The sequence below is a fragment of the Heptranchias perlo genome, chromosome 18 (assembly GCF_035084215.1).
Source record: "Heptranchias perlo isolate sHepPer1 chromosome 18, sHepPer1.hap1, whole genome shotgun sequence".
Lineage (NCBI taxonomy): Eukaryota > Metazoa > Chordata > Chondrichthyes > Hexanchiformes > Hexanchidae > Heptranchias > Heptranchias perlo.
The window spans coordinates 49,265,951-49,279,014 of NC_090342.1; positions in this window are offsets into that span (position 1 = coordinate 49,265,951).

Here is a 13,064-nt window from a genome sequence, read left to right on the forward strand (position 1 = left end):
GTGGTGCCAGAGGACTGTCGAATTGCAAATGTTCCACTCTTGTTCAAAAAAGGGTGTGAGGATAAACCTAGCAACTGTAGGCTAGTCAATTTAACCTCGGTGGTGGGGAAACTTATAGTAACGATAATCTGGGACAAAATTAAGTGTCACGTGGACAAGTGTGGATTAATTAAGGAAAGCCAGCACGGATTTGTTAATGGCAAATCGTGTTTAACTAACTTGATTGAGTTTTTTGATGGGGTAACAGAGAGGGTTGATGAAGGCAATGTGGTTGATGTGTATATGGACTTCCAAAAGGCATTTGATAAAGTGCCAGATAATAGGCTTGTCAGCAAAGTTGAAGCCCATGGAATAAAAGGGGCAGTGGCAGCATGGATACAAAATTGGCTAAGTGATAGGAAACAGTGAGTAGTGGTGAACGGTTGTTTTTCGGACTGGAGGGAGGTGTACAGTGGTATTCCCCAGGGGTCAGTACTAGGACCACTGCTTTTCTTGATATATATAATGACTTGGATGTATAGGGCACAATTTCAAAATCTGCAGATGACGCAAAACTTGGAAGAGTAGTGAACAGTGAGGAGGATAGTGATAGACTTCAAGGGGATATAGACAGGCTGGTGGAATGGGCGGACACGTAGCAAATGAAATTTAGTGCAGAGAAGTGTGAAGTGTTGCATTTTGGTAGGAAGAACGACAAGCGGTAATATAACCTAAATGATACAATTCTAAAGGGGGTGCAGGAACAGAGCGATCTGGGGGTATATGTGCACAAATCTTTGAAGGTGGCAGTACAGGTTGAGAAAGCGGTTAAAAAAAGCATACAGGTTCCTGGGCTTTATAAATAGAGGCATGGAGTACAAAATCAAGGAAGTTTTGATGAAGCTTTATAAAACACTCATTCGACCACAATTGCAGCACTGTGTCCAATTCTGGGCACCGCACTTTAGGGAGGATGTGAAGGCCCTAGAGAGGGTGCGGAAGAGATTTAATAGAATGATTCCAGCGATGAAGGAGTTCGGTTACGTGGACAGACTGGAGAAGCTGGGATTGTTCTCCTTAGAGCAGAGAAGGTTGAGAGGAGATTTGATAGAGGTGTTCAAAATCATGAAGGGTTTAGATAAAGTAAATAAAGGGAAACTGTTCCCATTGGCGGAAAGGTCAAGAACCAGAGGACACAGATTTAAGGTGACTGGCAAAAGAACCAAAGACGACATGAGGAAAGAATTTTTACACAGCGAGTGGTTATGATCGGGAATGCACTGCTTGAGGGGGTGGTGGAGGCAGATTCAATCGTGGCTTTCAAAAGGGAATTGGATAAGTACTTGAAGGGAAAAAATTTACAGGGCTACAAGGAAAGGGCGGGGAGTGGGACTAGCTGGATTGCTCTTGCAGAGAGCCGGCATGGACTCGATGGGCCGAATGGTTCAAAACAGTAGTGTTTCTTCGGTAACAAGAGGCCATTCATTTCTCTGCAATGCTGCTGCCTCCAGTCACTTCAGTTGTCAGTTTGGTGCCAGTGAGGCAGCAATGGCTTATAGTGTAGGGATGACCTCAACAATCAGACGTCATGAGGAAAGAGGCTCCAGGTATGGCTCTATCCAACTTCATAATCTCCACGCTGGGCTAACTTACAGAGAAATCACTCATCTTTCTCCATATCCAACATGGTTTTCAATGGTGGTGGGTTCAAAACACACTCTCCCTCAGTGTTAGACAGACAACTTTCAAGGGCAGCCAACATGCTCCTAACAAGGCCAACTTGGCCAATCTAGCTCTCATCCTGCTTACCAACCACTCTCGAAACCAGCCGAGCAAAAAGCAGAAACTGGGCAGTGGAGGAATCATGACCGTGATGCTCTAACCTTCTGGTGGAATTCTAATCCCATGTACAGCTGGTCGCTCCCTCTCCCCGTACACCTTCGACTCACAATAATCCCACATTCAAGGCTGGTCAAAAGAAAGCAGGATGGTAATCTTCCAGAGGCAAGCACTTATTCACTAGTTTCTGGTTTCATTCCGAGATCGGCATTCTGCATTGAGCACAATTCAACTGTGGCCAAAGTAGGCTGAGGAAAAATGCAATAGGCAATGACAATTAGCGAGGGATAGAGAAAATAGTCCTTAAATGCAGACGTCACCTTCAATGTATCCAGAATAATAGGTGTCTTGAGGTTGATCACGAATGCACGCACACAAAGCTTAGCAAAACAGCAGCGTTTTCCCTAAATAAAGAAATGTTTATTCAGCCAGAGATGGTTTTGAGCTTTTGAGTACAAAAATCAACAAAACCATGGGATTAACATACAAATGTAAAATCAAGGAGTCACCCCAATAGCTCAGCAGGTTAATCCAGTAACTAGCTGAGCCATACAAATCCAGAAGGCCCCACGTTTGGCCCCCAGTGTATACCAAGTTTCCTGAACTGCCTCGGGGTTAAGAGAGGCTAAAATCACTCAGGATTCTGACTCCTGATCTCTGCCCACCTACGCCTGCTGCGAGTGCACGTGTGTGGATGTCAGATGAGGATAAGATCGGGCTGGCTCTGATGTCTCCTGTGGTTGAACAGCACGTATGCAAGAAGAATGTGCGGGAGGACAAGTCGTGGAACCATACCCAGGCAAGGAGTGAATGCTTTCAGGAGAGAAGAGCGAGGGAGAGGTAGCCAAGAAAAAGAAACTCGAAATTTCTGCCCCTTTGCTTTCATGCAATTTTCTCCCTGAACCCAGATATGGCTAACTCCTGAGTTTCCATCTCGTTATAGACTGGTGGTGCATCCTAGTCCCCACCCTGTCATCGTAGGTCGAGGCACTATGGAAAACAGCCTACTCCGCGGATAACTGGGGCAAACACAACCAGCGGAAACTCAAGGAACACCAATCCCCATTCTTGACCTGCTGTCAACAACCCACCTCATTAGCACTCGCGAGAGGGACACGTGGCATCTTGCAGCTGCAGCGGAGAAAATCTAAAGGTCATCGGGAGCCCTTTCCAATGAATTTGCTTTGGGGTAGGAACAGGCAGAAGAAAAGCAACACGGAACCCTTCCCGTTGTGCGGAACTTCCGTCCAATTGTTTGTGGAAAACTTGAGAAGCAGCTGCTTCCACGTAGCTCACCCCTTACCCCGAACTCCACATAGCTCTCGTCCAAAGGCATCACCAAGGGTACGGACCACAGAAGCAGACAGCTGAGGAGAGGGCAGGCTAAGCCGAGGTTTCTTTTTGCTGCCAAGCAATGCCAGCACTGAGACATTTCATGCACAGCACAAATAAGTAGCTCGAAGCGTTAAAGATTGAAGGAAAGGTCACAACATTACAATGTGTACGCACAGAATGACTGTCAGTACAGACAGGCAAATTAAATTGGGCCTCATCAAAACCAAATTCGTTTCACTTCACACACCACAAGCGAAGGAAAGAATTTAATAGAAGTAAAAACCCATAAATGCTGGAAGTACACAGCAGGTGTTGTCAGAGGACGAAAGACAAAAGACAGGGTAACTGGTTTGGACATTTTTAACTGTTTTAGAACTTTATTGTTAAGTGTTTCAGGCTGAAGTGAGATGGTCTTTTGTCTCCCTTTACATCATTTTCTGTTTTTATTTCAGATTTCCAGTTTAGAATTTGCGGTTTTCATCTCACTCCTCTATACCTTCACACAGTCCACTTCACGCTCCGACTCCATGCCACACTCCGCACCCTCACCCCACACCCACCCCTCACCCCACACCCACCCCTCACCCCTCACCCACCCCTCACCCCACACCGAAACCCACCCCTCACCCCAAACCCACCCCTCACACCAAACCCACCCCTCACACCAAACCCACCCCTCACACCAAACCCACCCCTCACGCCCCACTTCAGCAACACACACCCACCACAATCCGGACCCTCACCCCCACACACTCCTTACCCTCACCCCATAATTCCACACTCCTTACCCTCACCCTCACCCCACACACTCCTCACCCTCACCCTCACCCCCACACACTCCTCACCCTCACCCCCACCCCCACACACTCCTCACCCTCACCCCCACCCCCACACACTCCTCACCCTCACCCCCACACACTCCTCACCCTCACCCCGTACCCCCACACACTCCTCACCCTCACCCCCACCCCCACACACTCCTCACCCTCACCCCGTACCCCCACACACTCCTCACCCTCACCCCGTACCCCCACACACTCCTCACCCTCACCCCCACACACTCCTCACCCTGTACCCCCACACACTCCTCACCCTCACCCCGTACCCCCACACACTCCTCACCCTCACCCCGTACCCCCACACACTCCTCACCCTCACCCCCACACACTCCTCACCCTGTACCCCCACACACTCCTCACCCTCACCCCCCACCCCCACACACTCCTCACCCTCACCCCGTACCCCCACACACTCCTCACCCCGTACCCCCACACACTCCTCACCCTCACCCCGTACCCCCACACACTCCTCACCCTCACCCCCACACACTCCTCACCCCGTACCCCCACACACTCCTCACCCTCACCCCCACACACTCCTCACCCTGTACCCCCACACACTCCTCACCCTCACCCCGTACCCCCACACACTCCTCACCCTCACCCCGTACCCCCACACACTCCTCACCCTCACCCCCACACACTCCTCACCCTGTACCCCCACACACTCCTCACCCTCACCCCCACACACTCCTCACCCTGTACCCCCACACACTCCTCACCCTCACCCCCCACCCCCACACACTCCTCACCCTCACCCCCCACCCCCACACACTCCTCACCCTCACCCTGTACCCCCACACACTCCTCACCCTCACCCCGTACCCCCACACACTCCTCACCCTCACCCCGTACCCCCACACACTCCTCACCCCATACCCCCACACTATCCATCCCCTCACCACCCCACACTCCGCATCCTCGCCCGTACCCGCACACCCACACATTCCACACCTTCACCTGGCACCCCGACTCCACTGTCAATCCACTCCACCCCAATATTTGCTCCCGTAGCTCCGCCCCCCCCACACTCACCTCCCGTAGCTCCGCCCCCCCCACACTCACCTCCACTGCCACTTTCCTCCCTCCACACTCACCTCCTCTGCCATTCTCCCCCCTCCACACTCACCTCCTCTGCCATTCTCCCCCCTCCACACTCCCCTCCTCTGCCATTCTCCCCCCTCCACACTCACCTCCTGTCACTCCACCCCTCCAACACTCATCTCCTCTGCCACTCAGATTATTGTATTGGTTGCAATAGTAAGGGCTTATATAAATAAATTAACATCTGGACACTGCATCTGACAGTATCTTTTGCGTTGGTGGTGCTAAGCAGTGACTAATTCCAATTAGAGTTAAAAAAAATGTCTTAAGAGAAACTGTGCTTAATCTTGGAATGATGTACATCATATATTGCATCATGCAAGTGCACACTGAGTGTAGGAGACAGTTCACAGATTCAGTGATGAGACAATAAAGTCTTCAGTTAAAACTTTGACTCGCTGGTAAGCTTTAGCGAAACAGTAAATTAACGACTGGTCAACTGCTCGCGGACTGCCCATCCATCAGCTCACCTTAAATGCTTCAACTCGCCAAGAGAAGAACTGAAAGTATTCCTTCAACCAATGTTAAGACATCAGGTACAAAGCTGATGATTCCCTCACATCTGCTGCGATGCCAATATCTGCTTGTTTCCATGGAAACCTCCCTGCGAGCAGGCTGTTAACTGGGTCGCCCAGCACAGCACGGAAGAGCGACGCTAGAGAGGTCAAGCTGTACTGCCTTTAAATAAGCCAGTGTATGCCTGTTAGTCCAGCACTTGGTGTAAATGGCTTATATCCCCATGTACTAACGAGACCCGTGTCCTGTCCTGTTCACCCATCACATCTGTGCTCGCTGACCTACTTTAGCTCCCGTTCCACCAATGCCTCAAATTTAAAATTCTCATCCTTGTATTCAAATCCCTCCATGGCCTCGCCCCTCCCTATCTCAGTAACCTCCTCCAGCCCTACAAACCTCCGCGATCTCTGCGCTCCTCCATTTCTGGCCTCGGGCATCCCTGATTTCCTTCGCCCCACCATTGGAGGCCGTGCCTTCAGCTGTCTAGGTCCTAAGCTCTGGAATTCCCTCCCTAAACCTCTCCACCTCGCTCTCCTCTTTTAAGACACTCCTTAAAACCTACCTTTTTGACCAAGCTTCTGGTCACCAGTTCTGATATCTCCTTACCTGGTTTAGCATCAAATTTTGTCCGTTAACACTCCGTTAAAGGCGCTGCATAAATGCAAGTTCTTGCCGATGATGATTTCCTCTTGTGACCATGTTTGTTGAGAATGGAAAGAGGAGGTACACGTTTCTCCAGAAATTCCAACCAGAGGAATTCTTTGTGAATTTATTTGCGATGTCAAAACAAATAGAAAGGAGAGGAAATCACCCCTACTGACTGCATGACCCTGTGATCATCCAAAGCTGTCCTGTAAATCTTTGTTCTATTGCTTTAGTGATATGCGATTAATTTTTCAAATATGTACCAAAAGGTCACAAAAGATAAATTGATCTCATAAAGGTTTCTGTATTTTGCATCAACTGAAGAGCAAACTTGAATTTATAGAGTACCTTTCAGGTCCTCAGGACGTCCCAAAGCACATTTAGCATCAATGAATTTGCTTTTCTGAGGTGTTGTCACTGTTGTTACATCGGCAAATGTGGCAAGGTCCCACAAACAGCAAATGAATTAATAGCCAAAACACCAGGAGAAGTCCCTGCTCTTTTTCAAATGGTGTCGTAGGATCTTTCACAACCAGCTGAGCGGGCAGACGGAGCCTTAGTTTAACATTCTGTTCGAAAGAAGCTTTCTTTGACAGGGCAGCACTCCACGAAGTGTCGGTCTAGATGATGCTTGAACCCGTGACCCTCTCACAAGGATGCTACCAGCTGAGCCAAACTGACATTCAGTTAAACTGGATTTAAATCTTAAAATTACCCGTTATTCCCAAACTTCTGCCTTCATTTTCTTATGGCACTGGCCCTTGTTTGGAGTAACGGTCTCAAGAATACCAGCAGCACCTTGCTCGTAGTCATCCTCTACATTTTAACAACAACAACATGCATTTATATAGCACCTTTAACGGAGTAAAACGTCCCAAGGTGCTTCACAGGAGCGTTATCAAACAAGATTTGACACTGAGCAACATAAGGAGATATTAGAGCAGGTGACCAAAAGCTTGGTCATAAGTAGGTTTTAAGGAGCATCTTAAACGAGGAGAGGGAGAGGTAGAGAGGTTTATGGATGGAATTCCAGAGCTTAGGGCCTAAGCAGCTGAAGGCACAGCTGGCAATGGTGGAGCGATGAAAATCGGTGACGCGCGAGTGGCCAGAACTGGAGGAGCGCAGAGATCTCGGAGGGTTGTAGGGCTGGAGGAGGTTAGAGAGATAGGGAGGGGCGAGGCCATGGAAGGATTTGAAAACTAGGATGAGAATTTTAAAATCGAGGCGTTGCCGGACCGGCAGTCAATGTAGGTCAGCGAGCACAGGAACGGGACTTGGTGCGAGTTAGGATACGGACAGCAACCTCGTCAATGCTTTCCTATTTGACCGTAGAGGGCAGTACACTTGAGACTGACCTTACACTCAGCCGGCATCCAATGGTTAGCGGCCAGAGCTTGGAATCCTAGCTGATGTTTTCCTCTCCTAGGGTTGCTGAGGCCAGCTGCTGACCAGCTTCAGTCAGCTACCAGACCGCGGAGCAGGAATCGAACGTGGAGTATTTCACTCTGCATGTCTCAGTGCTACACCTGGTGGCGCCTTTACTTACTAGATCTCGGTTGTACGTAAAACATTTTAATCATTCTAAACAACAACCTGCAATTATATAGTGCCTTTAACATAGCAAAATGTCCCAAGGCATCTCACGGGTGTAGATCAGACCTGAGCACGAGTAAGAAAGGAGCCAGTGAAGGTGATTAAAGGGCCAATTGAAGGGATAGGATTCAGAGAGGCTTTTGAGGGTGGAGAGATGAAACAAGGTAGAGGGTATTGGAAAGAGAGTTTCAGGGTGTGGGGAATAGATGGAGGAAGGTTCTGCCGCTGATAGTAGACCTGGGGTGGGGGGTGCAGGAAGGAACAGGGTAGAGACCAGATTCAGAAGAGCAGAGGGTACAAGCTGAGTCATGTTGGGGGGGGGGGGGGGGGCGGGGAGAAAGACCGTTGATGGATTTTTGAATGAGGATGAGTATTTCGACACCGACGCAATGATGGACAGGGAGCACGTGGAGGGGAACAAGTCAGAATAGTTCTGGATTTCAACACACTGAGGACATACGGAGACAGTGGAGACTTTAAAATGGTGTACCTGCAGTTTAGGAAGAAAAAATGGAGAGCACAGACTATTCCAGTATCAGTGAAACAAAGGTCTTAATTTATCTTGACAATTACCTCCCGTCTGATGAATAGATGTTATTAAAGCAGCATTCACATTTGAGGACGCTCAACATTTGTTCACTGAAGGTCAGTGACCCTCCATACTCATTCATTAATTATCCCTAATGTGTGTTCGGTAATAAAAGAGGGCATATCAATGGTCAATTTGCCAATAAATAGCTGATAGAAAACAGTTCGGCAAACATAATCACTGATTTTTTTTGTGCTGTCAAACATATATGGAAGCTAAGTTGATCGACATGTTACCTGAGTTTTAATTTGCTGTCAGACAGGTTAAGCAACTCCCTATGTTCACCACTGTCCACAAGATAGAAAACAACTCAGCATCGCATGAATAAAAGGACTGATTGAAACAGTGTCAGCCAAACAAGAGGATGGGCCTCTACCAATGACACAATGTTAAAGGTCACAGGAAGTGCACCAGAGCAACATGACCGATATCCCTTTGATTCTCCTTCCCTCAGTTTAAGAAAGTGTCTGTCCTTCGTTCATCACCTCCCCATCCAGGCTGAGATTGGGAAGCATCCTTCTTACCATTCCATGGCACGACACATTGGACATTATCCAGGTCTTAACTTAACTTGGACTGGAAACAAATAATAGAGAACATACAGAAAATTAACAGGCCACAAGCAAAGATCAAAACTCAATGGGTCCCACCTAGAAATGCGCACACCCACAGACACACATACCCCCATAGACACACACACACATACCCCCATAGACACACACACACACACACACACACACACACGTGTGGTTACATGAATTAGATTCCCAGATAAATCCTTTAATGGTGTCTCAAATGAGCATTTAGAAGAGGATTGAGGGTTATGAGGATAAGTACAGGTAGAGATGATTATGTGGAACATGGAGGTCCCTAAACTGCTGGGTCAATGGAAATGTCAACAAAAGATCGCTTCACATGAAGACACCCCAACATCCCAAATGATCAAAACCTTCCAAAAAAACCCAAACTAACGGTCTTCCCATTACAGGCGTTCCTTAAATGGGTGTAGTGGCCTCGCTTTAATCACCCTTCACGGCCACCCGTTACAGAACAGCTGGTGCGGGCTGAGTCTCCACATAGACTTTCTGCATTTTTACTCGACTTCCTTTTTTTTGGGGGGGGGCGGGCGGGGGAGTGGAGAATGAAAGGCAGAATCTGTGCAAAACCTTTCCTCACAATATGGAACAGCTTGAAGACAAGTCTGTGATAGCGGAGATAAAACAAGTTGTGCAGAAGGAAAAGGGTTGACGGTCTGACAGCTGCTGGTTTTTTTCACTGCATGTTGCCCCATTTTCTTATCAGAAGCTGAAACATGTCTTGCCACCCTCACATGAAATGTGCAAAAAAAACAACTGGGAAATGAAGCTCACCAGATCCCACAAGGTGTTTGTTGCTCTGGATCAGAGACAATCTTAGTGCTTTGAAGGCAAATTATTCTGTAGCATTTCACTTAGAAAGTGGATGGTAAATGAATGTTAATGACGGGATATAATTACATTCTTCAGACTGACAGTTCAGCTGTGCGACGGCAGCACACTGTTTCCCCACCGCTACGCAGAAGTGTGATGTTGTTTTCACACTTTGCCAAGCTGCACTGTTTCCTCAGGACAGATGTCAAACAGTGGTAAAGCACTATTCCCCCCCCTGAGCCCTCCCCAAAAACTAAGCAAAGGGGAACTCACCATGTCACCCCAGGAGACTCCACTGACAGCTGTTTCCAGTGTGGAAATCAGCAACGACTACTCCAATCCACTAGAGGGAGGTAGCATGAATTTCTGTCCCATATTAAACATGCAGGCTCCAGGTGGACACATGTATTCAGTGACTTTCTTATGAATCTCAAGAGGCTTCAACACATTGGATTATAACAACAGCTTCCCTGAATTTACTCTTCTGGTATAGTGCCATGGGATCTTTAACGACAACCAAATCCACCAGAGCAGGCAGAAGGAAGTTTAGTTCAATGTTTCATCTGAAGGATAGCACCTCTGACAATGCAGCACTCCCTCCGTACACAACAGTGACTACATTACGAAAGTACTTAATTGGTTGCAAAGCATTTTGGGCCATTCTGAGGTTGTGAAAGGCGCTATATAAATGCAAGTCCTTTCCTATAATCTCAAAGAATAACATGGTGGATTCACTATCAAAACACAGTGTTCATGATTTCACGTGACACAATCATTGCCTGGTTACCAGCGATTCTCTCCAGTCAAGTACTCTGAGCTGAGTGTTGTGTATGACGATAGCTAGCTGCCATAGCAACAAGCTCTCCATCAGTTCTGTTGCAGTCTGACGTGTTGACACAGTCTCAGTCAAATGTTAAGAAGATACAGAGACAAATTAATTAAAAATAATGTGAAAGAGAAAATAATTCATTCACTGTTACAGAAGGAAAGAGAAACTGAGGAATTTGAAGAGAATGACTGAGAAGTAGGTGAACATGAGACCATGAATGCAGATAAAATCTGAAGGTCAGCATGAAGAACAAGATCAGAAGATCAGAATGCTACTATATTGGAACTTCTAATATTCACCATAATGGAAGGGACCTTCCCCTCAATAAAGTGAAACGGCCGATAAATGCAAATCTCCAGGTTTCGGTTTTATAGATGTGGTACCCTAGTGACATAATGAAAGCAAGTACATGTCAAATCCCACAAATCGGATGTAATCATTCTATGGGCTGTGAAATCAATCTACGTCAGACAGGAGGCGACTGGTGGTGGAGACAACTATAAAGGGGGAGAATTTCACATGAAGGCTTCATCCATCAAAAATTCTAGAAGATAACTTGAGCGCAGATAACTGGAGGTTCCTCCGTATATGCCAGAAATGAGCATCAGTAATGTTATTGTACAAACATTCAAGATGCTTGTACCCAATCCCTCTGTCCAAGGAAGCATTAACCTGTTTTTCCTCCCACAATCATTCTGCACTGCACAGTCCACGTCCTCCCTGTCAAGAGAGGTTCAGTGGTAGCACTCTCACCTCAGAGTCAGGGTCTCCAGAGACTTGAGCAAATAATTCAGGCTGACACTCCAGTGCAGTACTGAGGGAGTGCTGCACTGTCAGAGGTGCCGTCATTTGGATGAGACATTAAACCAAGGCCCCGTCTGCCCTCTCAGGTGGGCGTAAAAGGTGGCACTATTTTGAAGAAGGGCTAAAGTGCCTGGTGCCCTGGGCAATATCTATCCCTCAACTAACATCGCTAAACAGATTATCTGGTCATTATCACATTGCTGTTTGTGGGTAAATTGGCTGCCCTATTTCCTACATTACAACAGTGATTATACTTCAAAATGTACTTAATTGGCTGTAAAGCACGTTGGGCCTTCCTGGGGTCATGAAAGGCACCATATAAATGCAAATCTTATTGTTTCTCCCTGTGGCAGTACCTTGGTATTTGAGATTCACGGCATTGTGATTCCTGGAAGTGAGTCACTGTGCCTGCAGTCAACAGCATTGAATGTTTAAGCTCCATTATGTTGAGCAACTGTCATGCTCGTAATCACCTTATTTTGAAAACTAGCTTTATTCTTACAGCCTATTGGGCACAAAGTGTATTTCGTATCATATAGAAGGTATGGAGTTAAGCTCCGTGAACATATACTGCAACTGCATCACAACGGACCCTGCCCCTCTCTGCAATAAACAGTGGCAGCTTAGCTCAGCGAGCTGTGGGGTGAAGCCCAGAAACATTAGCACATAATCCAGGCTGACACTTCAGTGCAGTACTGAGGAAGTGCTGCAGTGTCAGAGATGCCGTCCTTCAGATGAGACGTTAAACTAAATCTGCCGTTGAGATGAACGTTGAAAATCTCTAGGCACTATTCGAAGAGGAGCAGGGAATCTCCCAGTGTCCTGGCCAACATCCTTCCCTTAAGAAACACCATCACAACAGTTTAAGTGCTCATTCATCTCATTATTGGGTGGGATCTTGCTGTGTGCAAATTAGCTATCATTGTTGCCTACATGACAATAGCCACTGCACTTCAATAGTAATTTATGTGAAGCTCTTTAAGATAATGACAGGCTGCCAGAAAAATGCAGGTCTTCATTTTTACTCAATTCATACACAATAAATGTTTTAAAATGCAACACCAAACACGGCAACAAAAATTCTTCAGAAATGAATAGAATCCATGACAGAAATTGAGAATCAGTTTTCTATTTTACTGAGGATGATCACCCACACAACCAATTGACACCACACGATTCATAAAATGTGGATCGGTACTTCACCAACCCCAGACATGAATCCTATTATAGAATCAAAGTTTACACTTTATCCATTTAGTAGTCCTGCAAACACTACTTCTCGTGATACTTAAACATGAGGCTTGAAACAATATTTATAAATCACCTACCTGCTCTTCCTTCTCCCTGCATTCACACAATTGAAATCAGGACTCATTGCACTGTCTCTCTTTCCCAAGATCTCAAATCTGTGGAATGCCTTGCTTCCCCCAGATTTTCAATCCTCCTACAGTCTACAGGCTGTTAAACCCAAACTTGGCGTCACCTCATCACCTCTTCCTGATTTACCTCAGCTTTGTGACTCTTCTCAACTTTGCTGGGCTCTTGCACCGCAGGCTTTGGCTCTTCACCTTGGTTTCTCAACA